The sequence below is a fragment of the Protomyctophum parallelum genome, assembly GCF_964188405.1.
Source record: "Protomyctophum parallelum genome assembly, chromosome: 22".
Taxonomy (NCBI): Eukaryota; Metazoa; Chordata; class Actinopteri; order Myctophiformes; family Myctophidae; genus Protomyctophum; species Protomyctophum parallelum.
In genome coordinates this window covers 8296620-8302619 of record NC_139714.1, presented here as the reverse complement: position 1 = coordinate 8302619, position 6000 = coordinate 8296620, and positions in this window count along the sequence as shown.

The window sequence follows — 6000 nt, the reverse complement described above, 5'->3', positions numbered from 1 at the left end:
ATAGTTTTAGAAATATAGTGCTTTCAAATTTGAGACATTTAACATGGGGCTCAATGGCAGCTCTATAGGCACGTCAAAAGTCAATTTCACCTAGAAACTCCATTCACACTTTTTATTATTCAGCTTACTGTGGAGACACATGCTGGAACTTTTTTTTATTTTTATGTTTTGTAGTTTATGAGTTATTCAACTTAAACGCCCAATGCATTCTCTATGGCAATAGCACAAACTTTGGCATGCTACTAGTCCTACATACTTACACCTAGCAACCCCATTCTAGCCTACTTAGGTTCATCTTACGGTGGACATGTTTGCCTGATAAGGAATCTTTGAAATGTTTCATAGTTTTAGAAATATAGTGCTTTCAAATTTGAGACATTTAACATGGGGCTCAATGGCTTCTCTATAGGCACGTCAAAAGTCACTTTCACCTAGAAACTCCATTCACACTTTTTATTATTCAGCTTACTGTGGAGACACATGCTGGAACTTTTTTTTATTTTTATGTTTTGTAGTTTATGAGTTATTCAACTTAAACGCCCAATGCATTCTCTATGGCAATAGCACAAACTTTGGCATGCTACTAGTCCTACATACTTACACCTAGCAACCCCATTCTAGCCTACTTAGGTTCATCTTACGGTGGACATGTTTGCCTGAAAAGGAATCTTTGAAATGTTTCAAAGTTTTAGAAATATAGTGCTTTCAAATTTGAGACATTTAACATGGGGCTCAATGGCAGCTCTATAGGCACGTCAAAAGTCACTTTCACCTAGAAACTCCATTCACACTTTTTATTATTCAGCTTACTGTGGAGACACATGCTGGAACTTTTTTTTATTTTTATGTTTTGTAGTTTATGAGTTATTCAACTTAAACGCCCAATGCATTCTCTATGGCAATAGCACAAACTTTGGCATGCTACTAGTCCTACATACTTACACCTAGCAACCCCATTCTAGCCTACTTAGGTTCATCTTACGGTGGACATGTTTGCCTGAAAAGGAATCTTTGAAATGTTTCATAGTTTTAGAAATATAGTGCTTTCAAATTTGAGACATTTAACATGGGGCTCAATGGCAGCTCTATAGGCACGTCAAAAGTCACTTTCACCTAGAAACTCCATTCACACTTTTTATTATTCAGCTTACTGTGGAGACACATGCTGTAACTTTTTTTTATTTTTATGTTTTGTAGTTTATGAGTTATTTAACTTAAACGCCCAATGCATTCTCTATGGCAATAGCACAAACTTTGCCATGCTACTAGTCCTACATACTTACACCTAGCAACCCCATTCTATCCTACTTAGGTTCATCTTACGGTGGACATGTTTGCCTGAAAAGGAATCTTTGAAATGTTTCATAGTTTTAAAAATATAGTGCTTTCAAATTTACAATGGGGCTCAATGGCAAAAATGATGAAAAACGGCGTGCTATAGTATGCCGTACGATATGGTCCAAAATTATGAAAAACGAGGATAATGTTTTTTTCAAAAAACGATGGGCTATAACCCATCTTTTTTTCTTTTTAAATCCTCAAAAATGATGAAAAACGGCGTGCCATAGTATGCTGTACGATATGGGCTATAGCCCATGGTCCAAAATGATGAAAAACGAGGATAATCTTTTTTCAAAAAACGATGGGCTATAACCTATCGGTTTTTTTTTTTCAAATCCTCAAAAATTATGAAAAACGGCGTGCTATAGTATGCCGTACGATATGGGCTATAGCCCATGGTCCAAAATGATGAAAAACGAGGATAAAAAAAAAAATCAAAAATTAAAATAACGATGGGCTATAACCCATCGTGTTTTTCATTTTTTCATTTTTTTCAAATCCTCAAAAATTATGAAAAACGGCATGCTATAGTATGCCGTACGATATGGGCTATAGCCCATGGTCTAAAATGATGAAAAACGAGGATTAAAAAAATTCAAAAATTCAAAAAACCATGGGCTATAACCCATCTTTTTTCATTTTTTTTCATTTTTAAAAAATCCTCAAAAATGATGAAAAACGGCATGCTATAGTATGCCGTACGATATGGGCTATAGCCCATGGTCTAAAATGATGAAAAACGAGGATAAAAAAAATAATCAAAAATTCAAAAAACGATGGGCTATAACCCATCTTTTTTTCATTTTTTCATTTTTTTCAAATCCTCAAAAATGATGAAAAACGGCATGCTATAGTATGCCGTACGATATGGGCTATAGCCCATGGTCTAAAATGATGAAAAACGAGGATAAAAAAAAAAATCAAAAATTTAAAAAACTATGGGCTATAACCCATCTTTTTTCATTTTTTTCAAATCTTCAAAAATTATGAAAAATGGCGAGCTATAGTATGCCGTACGATATGGGCTATAGCCCATGGTCTAAAATGATGAAAAACGAGGATAAAAAAAAAATCTAAAATTCAAAAAACTATGGAAAATAACCCATTTATTTATTTATTTTTATTATTTTTTTAATCCTCAAAAATGATGAAAAACGGCGTGCTATAGTATGCCGTACAATATGGGCTATAGCCCATGGTCTAAAATGATGAAAAACGAGGATGAAAAAAAATTCAAAAATTCAAAAAACGATGGGCTATAACCCATCTTTTTTTCATTTTTTTCAAATCCTCAAAAATGATGAAAAACGGCGTGCTATAGTATGCCGTACGATAAGGGCCCATGGTCTAAAATGATGAAAAAGGAGGATAAAAAAAAATATGCAAAAAAACATCAAATCTGTGCCTATACAAATAAAAATATAGGCACAAATAAAATAGCAAATTGTGCCTGATCTGCTGGGACCAGAGTACGTGGTGTGTGTATATGTATAACTAGCTCTTAATGATAACGTAAGAAATATGGTCATTTGTGTAATCTGGTCCCAGCAAACCAGGCACAGATTTGCTGTTTTCTTGCATAAACATCAAATGGCGGGACAGCTGTCACGGTTTTTGGCGCAAAGTAACCACAGTATACCGCTAATCAACTTACAACTACATACTCTATATAGTATATGTATATGTATACGTATGTCTTACGTCATCATTTACAGCTAGTCATACGTATACTATATACATAATCAGTAAAAAATAAAATAGCAAATTGTCCCTGATCTGCTGGGACCAGAGTACGTGTTGTGTATATGTATGACTAGCTCTCTATGATGACGTAAGAAATATGGTGTAATCTGATTTTTTCATTTTTTTCAAATCCTCAAAAATGATGAAAAACGGCGTGCTATAGTATGCCGTACGATATGGGCTATAGCCCATGGTCTAAAATGATGAAAAACGAGGATAAAAAAAATTCAAAAATTCAAAAAACGATGGGCTATAACCCATCTTTTTTCATTTTTTCATTTTTTTCAAATCCTCAAAAATGATGAAAAACGTCATGCTATAGTACGCCGTACGATATGGGCTATAGCCCATGGTCAAAAATGATGAAAAACGAGGATTTGAAAAAAGCCGAAAATCACTCCGAGACCATGGGCTATAGCCCATCATCTCAGATTTTTCGGTGTAAGTATGTAGGACTAGTAGCATGCCAAAGTTTGTGCTATTTCCATAGAGAATGCATTTGGCGTTTAATTTAAATAACTCAGAATCTACAAAACATGGTTTTGTTGGTAATCTTTTAATTTGGGTAATCTTGCTGGGGTTTTATGGTTGTATCCCTTGTCTGTTTTACTCTAAGGGTCACTGACTGACTGACTGACAATACGTTTTTAAGTGTAAGGTTGTAAGTGTTGTCCTCAGGATTTGAATCCTAACAAAATGAAAGGCCTGCTTACTAGCTCATTGTATTATCCTGTACAGTAGTGAGCTTATAGAAATCCTTCACTTAAATAATAAAACCTAAAGTAAAGTACTTTTTTTTCTTACACATTTTACATGTGACAGTATTACCAAGTAACCTACGCAAAACGCAAGTAACCTAAAATCTAGAAATCCGATCTTTTGAGCATTGGAATTGTACTCCGGTACCCCTTTTACCTCATGTCATAACAAACACACAAATAACACAATAAAGGATATATGCATATTTAGGTGCATTTCCAGTGGAACAACATAACAAAATCCTGACTATAGGCCTACTTGAGTGGGTAGACTGAACCTGTTATTAGTTCCTAATTTATTGTATATGGCCTCATTTTAATTTAGTGACAGTCTCAATTTATTTATTTGTATTGTTTGAGCAAAGGTAAGATCATTGTTTTAGCCTTACAACATTTTTATTGACTGCATTAAATGTATGCAGTCAATGCATTATTTATGTCTCAATTTTATGTGAAGGGATGGTAGGGACCACAGTGGAAAGAAGTCCTTGGTTGTCTTTTAACCCTCAATTTGATCAGTTGCTACAGTAGCAATCAAATCAAACACCAAATCTACAGTAGCAATGCAAACAAATCAAACACTAATGTCGGATTTAAAGTCTCATTAATCAAGGGAACTGAAAGAAAGTGAATTCTTTTCTCTTTTTGGCAATGTGTATTTCAATAAATACGTACAGGAAAAAATGTACAGAACATCTGGAAATTATACAACAAAAGTATATGTAACATGCACATTACTCATTTGTGTTTGTCTACAAAAAGCGCTGACTAAAGCAGTGGAAATCATTATGGTAAGAACAGGTAAAAAAAATAATCAAATTCCTAAAAGTTAAAAGGAAAAATATTTCTAAAAGCATTTATTTTTACAGTGCAAAACTGTCATTTTGATCATATCAAAACAGGTGTTAGAGCAGTCTTTGCAATTCAACAAAAGTGAATACATTCAGCCTTAATTCTATACCGCATTGATACAAATCCTGCTTTAAGCTTGTTGGTAATCGCACCGATCGGATATTTCCGGTGCGAGACCCTGCCGCTCAACTAAGTTATAAACCAGGCATAACACTTAAAAGAAGAGTGGCTTCCTATGTCCTTTACACTTAAAAGCCAGGCAATGAAGGCCTGTGTGAGGACTGTCACGCACACGCACACACACACGCACACACACACACACACACACACACACACTCCGACTTCGATCAGGAATGGCTTGACCAACAGAGTCCTAATAGCCCAAACATGTCGATGATAGCACTCGTTTGACAAAAGTTTATGGTTTAGAGACGTTCTTTTAAACAGTCAGTCTGGCCTGCTTCCTGGCCCTAGACGCCGTTCAGCCTTACAGTTGTTGTGCACGACAGTACTACAGAGTTAAAAGTGTTCTTTGGAAGCCACGATGGCTGATTGGGCCAACCATGTTCACCTTTTGTTTTGTTGCAGAGAGATGCCCACTGTTGTATAGGAAAGAACGAAACATAAAAGGAACAAGCGTTTACAATTGCAGGAAAAAGGAAAAAGGCGCCTAGTACACGTAAAGTCACAGTCAGAGCTTAAGGCGACCACACAGAGGGGAAATAAAACACCTTGCGGTCCCTCCCTGCACAAACTATTCTATGGCTATAGCTGCAAAGACATGGGAATATACAGGCTACAGGTTTTGGGGCAGATCCAATTCAAACAGTATCATTGTTTTCAGTTGATTTCTCAATGAGTCGGCTGAAAAGAAAAGAAGCAATACGAGATACAGGAACAGCTTCAGTAATGCATATCCTATCCTATGCATTATACTGTATGTTTTCATATACTGGTGTGTGGACTTCAAACCCTGTAACAGAGCCTGCCAGTCCAAGGAATGTGTATGACTGGATATAGAGCGTCGCAGTCCCGCCCCCTCAAGAGACCAGGAAAAGAAATCGCCGTTCATTTTCCTCATAGGCGTTTCTTAAAGTATTTATTTAAAGACGGTTACGCCGCGGACAAAGCCAACTCGGATCGTGACAAATCATGACAATGAACACAATATTTTGGGCCGATCAAATCATTAGAAAGATGAAAATAAAGTCAGGAGACAACACTATTTGTTTTGTTTTTCTTCTTATAACTTATTTGATTGGCCCAAAACATTGTGTTCATTGTCATGATGATTTGTCACGATCTG